The following is a 12034-nucleotide window of genomic DNA, read 5'->3' on the forward strand; positions in this document are numbered from 1 at the left end:
CTGGAGTGTAACGGTGCAATCTTGGCTCACTGTACCTCTGCCTCGCAGGTTCAAGCAATTCTTGTGCCTCAGCCTCCCAAGTAGCTGGGATTACAGGCGCCCACCACCATGCCGGGCTAATTTTTTATACTTTTAGTAGAGATGGGGTTTCACCATGTTGGCCAGACTGGTCTTAAACTCTTGACCTCAAGGGATCCACCCACCTTGGCCTCCCAAATTGCTGCAATTACGGGCATGAGTCACTGCGCCCTGCCACTATGTCTTTAATTATTAAAAGAACTTTCTGTTAATATATTGACCAGGCCAGGCAACAAGAGCAAAACTCCCTCTCAAAATATATTAATTCATCATTATATATATAGTAATATATATAATATATATTTTTATATATAATCCATCATTATATATATATAAATATACTGATTTACGTAACTTTTTATATATATTATACATATATAAAAACATTTTAGAATACAGGTCCAGTTAGACTCATAACAATGGTACCAGTTAACACTCCCTTCAACTTTAGAATGATTTTTCTTAGAGTACACATGCATTTAATTTATCTGCCAGCCTCTCTGTCCAAAAGAAGAATGCCTATTTTGGAATTAGGTAGCCCGGGTCAAAGCCCAGTTCTACCATTGGCCAGCGGAGTAACACTGAACAGATCGCAGTTTCTTAACTTCCCTGTCATTCTGTGTCCCCATTCGTACAATGCACATAAAATAAAGTCGGCCTCATCCGGCTGAGGAAAGGATTACATCTGACATTGCATGTAAAGTGCTTCTTTTCATTCCCAGCACATAAGACATTATCGATAAATGTCAAATGTTAATAGTATCATTAGCATTAGCATTATTGAAATATTTCCTGCCATTCAGGACCTTGATCAAGGGATACATTTTCTCTAAAGTTTTTCCAGAAAATTGATACTGTTATTGATTTCTGATTTTCAAAATGTGCACTTATTTCATATGTTTCATAGAGAGGGGTCCCTGATCATTTGTTGATAGCCCAGGGCAATAAATGCATTGATCATCTTAAGTATGTTAACCAGAATGTAATTTTTTAATCACTTATTCTTTTTAACATTTTAAAAAATATGTATTGATATATTATTGTTTACATATTTATGAGGTACATATATTCTCATACATGTATACCATGTGTAATAATCAAATCAGGATAACTAGGATATCCATCAGCTCAAACATTTATCTTTTTTTACATTATTCAAAATAGTTCAAAATATTCAAAATAGTTATTTTGAAATATACAACAAATAATTCCTAATGATAAGGTTGGTGCAAAAGTAATTGCTGTTTTTGCCATTACTTTTAATGTTACTTTTAATCTGTTCAGTGTCACTTTTAACGGCACCAACCTAATATAATTTCCCTGCCATACTATCAAATACTGGAATCTATTCCTTCTATCTCCCTGTACTTTGGTGTCCATTAACCGACATGTCTCCATCCTTTTTTCCCTGCTTCCCTTCCCAGCCTCTGCGAACCACCATTCTACTCTCTGCCTCCACGAGGTCCACTTTCCGAGCTCCCACAGATGAGTGAGAATACGCAGTATCTTATCTTTCTGTGTTTGGCTTAACTCACCTAACATCATGACCTCCAGTCCCATCCACACGACTGCAAATGGCAGGATGTTGTTCTTTTTTGTGACTGAATGATACTCCATTGTAGAATGCAATATTTTTCTTTTTCTTTTTTCTTTTTCTTTTTTTTCTTTTTTTTTTTTTTTTGAGACCAAGTCTCACTCTGTTGCCTAGGCTGCAGTGCAGTGGCATGATCTCGACATACTGCAACCTCCACCTCCCGAGTTCAGGCAATTCCCTGCCTCAGCCTCCCTAGTAGCTGGGATTACAGTCATGCCACCACACCCGGCAAATTTTTGTATATTTAGTAGACAGAGATGGGGTTTTGCCATGTTGGCCAGGCTGATCTCCAACTCCTGGCCTCAAGAGATGCTCCTGCCTCGGCCTCCCAAAGTGCTGGGATTCTAGGTGTGAGCCCTTGTGCCTGGACGAGAATGTAATTTTCTTAAAGGAAAGCCCCAGAGCACATGGCTCTAAACAGATTGTAGGTGCTAAGAAGGTAAGTGCTGACTTTTTCTCTAATTGACAAGCCCTTTTCCTGGGTCTATCTCATACAATGGAAAATAGCAATGGCAACAATAGTCTTTTTGAGCGCTTGCTCTGTCCCAGGGATCTCACAGTCTTGCAGTTCCTCCTAGCAGCAACATGGAAAAGTGGATGTGTGTTTCCGTTTCCTCCCGCTGCCCCAACGTTAGTAGCTTAAGCCAACAATACCTGGGTATTTTCCACACACCTGTGAATTTTCTGCTTAGACCTGTGTGTGAAGCCTGAGCTCACACTGCAGCTGCAGTCCGTGTGCTGGCTGGCGGGTCGAAGGGCTCACCTGCATGCTGAGTGCATCGGGCATAGCGGATGCTGTTCCTCTTTCTTTGCAAGGTCTTTCTCTCCAAACTGCTTTGCAGAATGGAGGCTCGCAGCTGTGTCCCAAGCAGCCAGGCTCTGGGGTCTTGTGCTCCCTCCCTTGAACAATGTTTGCATCCTGCTGGCTGAGCCGTGTTGGCATCATGTGTTCCGAAGTCCCACTGGCCAAGTCCAGATTCAATGTGGACGAGAAACACACAGCAAATGAGAGCTGAGCAGGGCTATTCCTGGAGTGTCTTCATCTACTAGGGCTTCTATAACAAAATACTTCAGACTATTAGGCAATTTATGAACAACAGAAATGCATTGCTCACAGTCCTGGAGGCTGGACAGATCAAAGAGGCAGCAGATTTTCGAGCAGGTCAGGGCCTGTTTCTCATAGATGGTACCTTCTCTGTATCTTCTCATGGTGGGAGAGGCAAACACCCTCCCTCAAGCCCTTTTATCAGGGCACTAACCCCAGGGTCCTTCACCTTCATGACTTCATCACTTCCCAAAAATCCCACTCTTAATCTTCATGGGAGTTAGCTTTCAAAATATGAATTTTGGAGAGAAACATACCTCCATACCTCCAGATCATAACACGCAGTCATCTAACAAAGTGCAACCTTATGTTTACAAATAGGGAAACCGTGGCCCAGAGACATTAAGAACCTTGCCTGGCTGGGCACGATGGCTCACATCTGTAATCCTGGCGATTTGGGAGGTCAAGGTAGAAAGATTGCTTGAACCCTGAAGTTCAAGACCAGCAGGGGCAACATAATGAGTCCCTGTTTCTACAAAAAAGTAAAAATTAGGCTGGGCATGGTGGCACATCCCTGAAACCTCAACACTTTGGGAGGCCAAGGCAGGTGGATCAGGTGCCTGAAACAGCCCCTTGTTTGGAAGCTCAGGCTGCTGTAACAGAACACCACAGCCTGGGTGCTTCAGCAAAAAGAAAAATGCATTTCCTCTCAGTTCTGGAGATGGAAAGTCCAAGATTGAGGTGCCAGCAGGGTTGATGTCTGACAAGGCCTCTCCCCTTGGGTTCAAAGAGCCACCTTCTCAGTGTCCTCACATGGCCTTCCCTTTGTGTGCATGGGAGAGAAAGAGATCTCTGGTCTTCTTCCTCTTCTTGTAAGGACACCAGTCTTGTTGGATTAGGGACCCGACCTTATGACATCATTTAACCTGAATGACCTCCTTAAATGCCCTATCTTCAAATACAGTCACATTTAGGGTTAGACTTCAATATATGGATTTGAGGGGACATGAGTCAGTCCGTATTGTCTAGGAATGTATTTTCTAGAGGAATACAGGTTGTATTGTCTAGAGGAAGCTTGGCAAAGAGCTGGGCTGGTATCACTTGAGCTGTGTGAGGTCCAGGCCCTCGGAGGCCACTACTCACGTGTAAGCCTGAGTCTTGAAGGAGACCCTTAGAGGCTGACTTCCAGCTGCGCACCCCTAAAATGTGTTCCCATGCACTCCGCGCCTTTGTTGTGCATTCAAACAACTAAAAACAGCAAAAGAAAAACAACAACAACCACAAAAAACAAATAGGGGCTAAAATCTTTAAGACTTCACACACACACACACACAATTTCAAAAGGCTGTTTGTTAGTCAAGAGCTACTAGAAATGACTTTTCTGTTATTGTTATTTATTTTAAAATGACTGTACATCAGGGGATCTCCTACGTAGCTCGCATATACATTAAACTCATTAAACTGAAATGGTTCTTCCCCTCGGCTCTGCACTAAAATCCAAGCTCACAAGAGCGGAGATTTTGTTTGTTTACTCATGTTGTAATCCCAGTGCAGAGAACCTATTGCTGTGCACACAGTAGGCACTCACTAACTGCTGTTTGGATGGAGAATGGACGAGTGCAGTGCAGAAACGTGCATGTGCCTAAGTACTTTCTGATTCTGTGTCTCTTAGAGAGATAGTATTTTGCTCTTGTATTGAAAATGACTTTGCATGCTTAATTAAAATGATGTGTTCAGGCAGACGCACGTTCATGTTGCTTGGCAATGAAACACCAGTGCCTAAATGTGTTCTTAGACATTTGTTGAATAAAATGATGGGTGAAAGAGTCAATGAGATTGGAATAGACTAAGACGAGTGGGAAGACTTTCACTAAGTGACATTTTTGAAGCAGCATTTTAAGACTGACCGGGTCATTGTGTGCAGAAGTCTTGAGAGACGGAGAGGGGAGAGCATGACTGGAGGGAGGAAAGGTTGGAGGCAGAGCCCAGACCTGCCTGAGGCAGGGAGGGCAGAAGCAGGGCAGCGCCTGGGAACACCCAACAGAAGGGACATATCGGGGTATCACTGAGAGGGCGAAGGGGGAAGTCGTCTTGGTTTTTGAGAAGAAAAAAGCATTTAGGTCGAGAGGAAGAGAGCAAACTTCTTTTTTTTAGATGAGGTCTCGCTCTGTCGTCCAGGCTGTAGTACAGTGGTGCCATCAAAGCTCACTGCAGCCTCGATCTCCTGAGGGCAACAGATCCTCCCACCTCATCCTCCCTGGTAGCTGGGGCCACAGGTGAGCACCACCGTACTTAGTTAACTTTTTAAAACATTTAATTTTGTGGAGATGGGGTCTTGTTATGTGGCCCATAAGCTGGTTGCAAACTCCTGGCCTCAAGTGATCCTCCCACCTAGACCTCCCCAGGTGCTAGGATGACAGGCATGAGCTACCTCACCAGGCTGGGAACAAGCTCTTGAACCTGAAGTGTGAGGCTCGAGGGAAAGCGAATACCATTAACCCGTTAACCAAAGGGTGAGGCCTTGTTTGGGCAGTTAGGGCTCACCTGCCTACCTCCATCCTCTCACATGGGGAAGCTCTGCTGGCGTCATGATGGTGTTTGTCAGATCACACTGAGATTTTTCTATGCTGAGCAAGGCTGTGAAGGTCTACAGTTAAGGCATGGATTGCAAACCCAAGTGCTATGGACTGAATGTCTGTCCCCAACTCCTCTGGGCCTATGCCGAAGCCCTACCGCCTGAGGTGACGTATTAGGAGGTTCGGCCTTTGGGAGGGGGAGGGTTTAGGTGAGGTCAGGAGAATGACGGCCTTGAGATGGGATTCTAAAGGAACCACAGGAGGCTTGCTTCTCTCTGTGCCACGTGAGAAGACAGTGGGAAAGCAGTCATCCCCAAGCCAGGAACAGAATCCTCACCCAAAACCCACCACACTGGTACCCTGTTCTCAGATTTCCAGTTCCAGAAGTGGTAGGAAGAACTGTCTGTTGTGTAAGCCACCTGTCTCAGGTATTTTGTTATAAGATCCCAAACCGATTAAGACATCCAGACCCAGGAGACTGGGTTCTGAGTTGATAGTCTCTGGCTGTGTGAATCTGGTCAAATCGCCCTAGCTCACCAGCTCGTATTTCTTTTCTCCTCTGTTAAAGAATAGACTCTCTGTATCAGCAGGTTGCTACGAGAACTCAAGGCAGATGATGGAACTTGTGTAGCACACTGCTCAGCACGTCATAAATGGCAGCCGTAGTTATCAGCCTCTCAGACTTTAAATTTAGGTGGCTCTGGAGAAAAAGAAGCCTCAACATCTTCTTCTTTTTCAGATGACCTAGGAGTCAGATCACCTGAGTCCTAGAGCCCAGCCACCCTTGGAGGCCACATGGTACAGAACAGAAGCCAGGCACCAAGTATTGTACTTGACACCAAGACAATACTCCTGATCTCTATCATGAACCAATCTATGCCTTATGGACGAGCTCCCATGAACCTGAGGAGGAACCACAGATGTGAGCTGGCTCGTATACCTTGTCCATTCCCTGCCTGCGAGGCCTCCTCTGAGTGCCCAGGTGAGGTTGCACAAGCCTTTGGGGTACTTCCTTCACGTTCCCTTCCCTTTTCAACATCTATAGGCATTTATGCATCAGGCATCTGAAATCCCAATGCTTTGGGTGGCTGAGGCAGGAGGATCACTTGAAGCTAGGAGTTTGAGACCAGCCTGGGCAACATAGTGAGACCTTGTCTCTACTAAAAATAAAAACGAAAAAAATGTAACTGGGAATGGTGGTGTGCTCCTTTAGTCCCAGCTACTCAGGAGGCTGAGACAAGAGAATCACGAGCCTGGGAGGTCGATGCTGCAGTGAGCCATGATTCCGCCACTGCACTCCAACCTAGGTGACAGAGTGAGACCCTATGTCAAAGTAAAGCTAAAAAGCCTTTATACATCTCTCGGTTTTCAAATGAACGCTTATATAAAAGCCTGCTGTGTAAAGCAGATTTAAGTAGATCTGCCCAATTTATGCACAGATCAGTGAGGGACAGAGCGGGGAACAGGGTGGCCCGGAGGAAAACACGGATACGTGCACCTTCAGTCTTAGCTGCTGTCCTAGCTGGTGAAGGATAAGGCGAGGCTGAGACTCTCAGATTCCAAATTCGGAACAGTACCATCGGGTCTCTGATTTGTTAGGGTGAAAAGGAAGAAATACAACGTGACCAATCTGTTCTGGGCCCACAGTGTATCAGCAGTAACCCTCCAACCACCACCCTGCATCACAGTGTTCAGATTAAATTTCCCTGGGAGGATAGACCGCAAGACATGGAAAGCACCTTTTACAAAATTAGAGACCTGTGGATTTCCAGAAGCTAAAAATGACAACGGGCTTTTATCAGGGGTCCACAACCACTCCTTAAAAATCTTATGAGTTTGCAGCCCACGTCGGCTTTCTGCAAAGAGATCTCCGTCCCCAGGGCATATTCCTTTCCCAGAAGCGGAGTGGACGGTGCTAGGACCCAACAGCACACATTTGCAAAGTGTTTGGCCAATGTTCTGGAACGCAGCCTGTGGCTGTTCAATAAAACTTTCCTCAGAGCAAACAAGCAGGCTCCAGAGGTAAATCACACATAGCCTCTTATTCCCATTAGCAACCCCAAACAAGCAAGTGGCCTTACCTCAATAGTAGAGAAGCCTAGGTTATTTTTAAATGTGCTCAGTTGAATGTGTTTCACAATTTGTGATTTCCTAACAACAAAAAGCATGGTACAACTAACTGCTGAAATGACAGGAGAATTGTGAAGCAGACAGAGCAAGTAGAGAAAGAGGCAATCTAGGGCAAGGCTCACATTACAGATGAAGGCAAAGAAGGAAGCCCTATGTAGAGGAGGCTCTTTCTGTCTTTGGAAAGTCCGATGAAAATCGGGTGTAGAACACTAGCTATGACTTTGGAGATGAGCGGAGGAATGCATTAGGCGGCTTTTCTCTCAACGTATTTGGCTTCCTGTATATTTAAAAATAAATGTCTTCCGAACTAGCTTTGAGGAGTGCATCTGCAAAAGCAGCCTGACTGCAAAGCCCAGGAGGTTGCAGCAAGTCAGGGAGGTGGAGGCCTCTTGGTTCCCCATCATATTTCTCTGGAGGCTTCAGGTGCTCCAGGAGGTCACCGCCTGCTGAGTCGGTTCAAGTCAACATGACCCAGCTGGAAACCCCACAGCCCGGGCAGCTGAGCCGCTGCAGTGTGGTGGGAACAGCGCACCGGCTCCGAGCTCCCGCCACCCAGCCTTCTCAAGCCACACTGCCACCCTCCTGCAGACCTGGATGAAGAGGGGCACGAGGCTATCCTACAGAGACGCTGGGGGTGACAGCTGCAGAATCTCCAAACCTTGCTTGGCTGAAAACCAAAAGGAAAGCAAACGTTAAGTCCACATTTTAATAAAATAGAAGTTTCAATGTTCTGGACACCTGATTATACAAGTCGAGCTATTTCTTCTGAATTGCATCTGAAATCAGCAATTCTCACATATTTCAAGATAAAATTGGACCGGGCTTTAAATGTATGATATTATTTCATAATAAAATTTACTTTTTAATATACCTAATAGCTGACAACCTAATGTTACAGTCCACCATGCTTTAAAGAGACTCACGTAATGACCTGAAGGAAAATTCCCCTGGGAGATTGTCATTTCTTGGACAACTCCTTTCATCTGTAAAGGAGGAAATGAGTCAGCTTTACTAAGCATTATCTCATGATTGGTGTTTTGTTATTAAGTAGGGAGAGAACACATTTTGTTACCTATAAAGCCTGTTATTACCAAGGGTACAGGTCACTAGTGAAACCTCCTCTTGAAACAACTACAGGTTCTGTTGTCAAAGATCTTAACAGGCTCTGATTGGAAAAGCGCCTGGCTGGTCACAGGACTGCATGACTCACCGCTCTGTTCAGCATTAGCTAAACACAAAGCCAAAAGAACAGAATCAGCTTCATGATGTCACTTCTTCTCTATGTGTCTTTCACATCGCTGAGATATGTTAGAGGTTGTTGAGTAATACACGAAGCTTTCAAATAAGAAGAATGTGTCTGAGATACTGAGGGTGAGAACACATTTCAGGGTTACGTTTGAATACAAACACAATACATGCTCCAGGAATTCAGGGTTTGTGTTATTTGTTGATACAAAGTGTTCCGCAAGGTTGTAGAGCGTAGACACTAATCACCTAGGTTGGTTAAAGTTTAACTCAACTGAAATATTTTGGGCTTAAAGAACCATTTAAGAATATCAAGTTCTCAGAACCGATTGAAAAGAGAGAGCTCTCATCCACAGTTACCTGAAACTTACCAAAAAGTTCCCTGCAAACATCCTAAATGTGTCTCAGAATCAAGGAGAAATATAAACAGTGTTTCTGTATAGGTGGTGGGATACGTTAGTACCTTTCTATCTTTCTTCTATTCTTTTACATATATTTAAAGAGCAGGCATTGCTTTTCTAGTTTAAAAAAAAGTGGGAAAAAAAACTTTTTCGCTTCTCTCATAGTTAGCTCTCTATAGTGAAAAACTCAAAAGTCAAAATGAAGGACGGAGTAAGTTGACAGCCACCTTAAATCTGTGTTGACACCTTTCTTTGCAATGTCAGCAAAACTGTGTGACTGAAGATGAGATCACTGTTTACCTAGCTCTGCTATTGGTCTGAAACGAGCCAGTGTGAAAGAAATTCCCATATTTATCTGTTGGTGTAACCCTTGCAGCAATCTCTCCTAAGACGTTGAATCACTCATTTTGGTAAGACCCAGCCAAAGATGAAGAAAGTATATCTAATCCAGCTGATGAAATGACTTACTTAGGACAGATTTATTTGGAAATTGCATACTGGGGCAGGGCAGGGAGTGTTTCATTTGGGAAACGCTTGGTATCATGTGAAAAAGTGATGTTTCTTTCAAATTGAGCAAATCGTTATTTAACTTCCTTTTTCCAGCCTTGCCTATTTGCTTCTGGGAGGCCGTAAGAAAATACAGAAGGTGTGTCAGACTCAAAAGAGGAAGTTAAGAGTCTGTAATGAGATGCCACATTCCCCTTCCTTACTCCCAACTAATATAGCTTGTTTTTTCAGAAACTTGCTTCTATACACACTGTCCAACTTGTTCTGTGAAAGTTGCAGGGTTCAAATAATGGGTATTTGTCACTCAGTTGTACTTTCATGGAAATATCACTTGAGCAATAACTTTTTAATTTTTTTTTTTTTTTTTTTTTTTTTTTTTTTTTTTTTTTTAGACAGGATCTCACTCTGTAGCCCAGACTGGAGTACAGTGGCACCATCTTGGCTTACTGCAGCCTTGACCTTCTAGGCTCCAGCAATACTCCCACCTCAGCCTCCCTAGGAAGTGGCACATGCCACCATGCCCAGCTAATTTTTGTAGAGATGGGGTCTCACCATGTTTCCGGGGCTAGTCTGGAACTTCTGAGCTCAAGTGATCCACCCGCCCTGGCCTCCTAAAGTGCTGGTATTATAGGCATGAGCCACCACGCCCTGCCAAGCAAGAACTTTTGCCCTCTCAGTCCTCCATGATCAGAGCTCTGAGTCACTTTTATGCCCCATTCACGCAACTTCACGTCGGCTGTTTTTGCTTGGGATATAGCCTCTGCTCCGTGCCCTGACTCAATGCCAGTTCCCAACTTGCAATTGTGTTCCTTGGTGTGACATCCTATATGCTGTGTGTCCACAGAGAAGTGTGGCTCACTGTAACCCTGACTAATTACTGCAAAATAAGTCCTCACAACCTAAGATGGGCATCATGTTAAAAGACAGCTTTCAGCACAATCCACGTAGCCCCGAGGGTAATACCAGGTATACCAGGTGGTCCCCATGTGTGCTTCCAGACAGATTCCAACAGTCAGTCATGACCGGACAAACATGTTTCCAATACGGACGTAGGCTTGGGATAACTCTGAAAAGCGAGGAAAATTGTATCACAGCACTTTTATATAAACTGATCTTGGACTTAGGATAGTTTAAAAGAGATGAAAACACCAACTACAGTAGCTTCATTTTTTCTTGCAACTCATTCAAAATGTATGTATTTTGCAAAAAAAAAAAAAATTTTTTTGAGACGGAGTCTCACTCTGTCGCCCAGGCTGGAGTGCAGTGGCCGGATCTCGGCTCACTGCAAGCTCCGCCTCCCGGGTTCACACCATTCTCCTGCCTCAGCCTCCGGAGTAGCTGGGACCACACATGTCCACCACCAAGCCTGGGTAATTTTTTGGACTTTTAGTAGAGTCGGGGTTTTACCATGTTAGCCAGGATGGTCTGCAAAATTATTTTTATGTAGACTTTCATACAGGCTACAAAAGACCTTCACAGGATTAGAGGCATTCCTTCTCTCTAGCTGTCCAGTGAGTCTTGGTCACCCCAGCCCCTCTCTGCTGCCCCCGCTTCACCCCATCAATGGTGGGTCCCTTTCTTACTCCTCCGAGGTCCACTGTGTGCACAAAGCATCTTCCCATATTCCGATCTGTTTCCAGTCGAACAGGTGACAAATTCATTCCAATGAATTATCTGTGACCATTCACCTCTCCCACGTGCACCGACATCTTAAGCCAGAAAAGCAATACCTGTTTGACTGCAGTGAGTAATAAAGGATCATTATAAATGGAAGAGAGAGGGTCTTCCTGCAGCCCCAGAAGTTCAAACACAGGATTTTCCAGCTGCTTCTGCCACATACATATTTTTCTGAATAAAAACCAGACCAATTATTTTTTCAGATTAGTAATTTTACCTATATATGAAATGCCTTACAAATGTGTAACATTTAAATTGCAGGTACTATACATTCAAATTTCTTTCATCAAGTGGTGTAAACTCACTAAAAGTCAGTATTCTCGTAGAAAACACAAAAGTCCTAGTAGTCATCCCAATCAGTAAAAGGGATGGCCACGAAAAGGGGATGTGGCTGTAAAATCAGCAATAGCATTTTCCTGGCTTTATTGCCCCTCAGTGAAGCTATGCTGCAAACCACCCTCACTGACATACGCTCTCCTGTTTCAAAGCAAACTTCAATCTCCTCCATAACCATGCCCAGAAAAAAACTTTTCTGTAATGAACGGTATATTTTTTGCAATTTAATATAATTATATTTATATATTTTAAAATATTGAACACCTCATTTTTTGTTGATATTTTATGTCACATTCTCAATGCATTTGGCACACCTACTATAAGAGTGAATGCAAATATTTTTTTAAAAAAAGGAAAGAAAGGAGGAAGGGAAGGGAAGGGAAGGGAAGGGAAGGAGAAGGGAAGGAGAAGGGAAGGAGAAGGGAAGGAGAAGGGAAGGGAAGGG

The sequence above is a fragment of the Piliocolobus tephrosceles genome, chromosome 9 (genome assembly GCF_002776525.5).
Source record: "Piliocolobus tephrosceles isolate RC106 chromosome 9, ASM277652v3, whole genome shotgun sequence".
NCBI classification, from domain to species: domain Eukaryota; kingdom Metazoa; phylum Chordata; class Mammalia; order Primates; family Cercopithecidae; genus Piliocolobus; species Piliocolobus tephrosceles.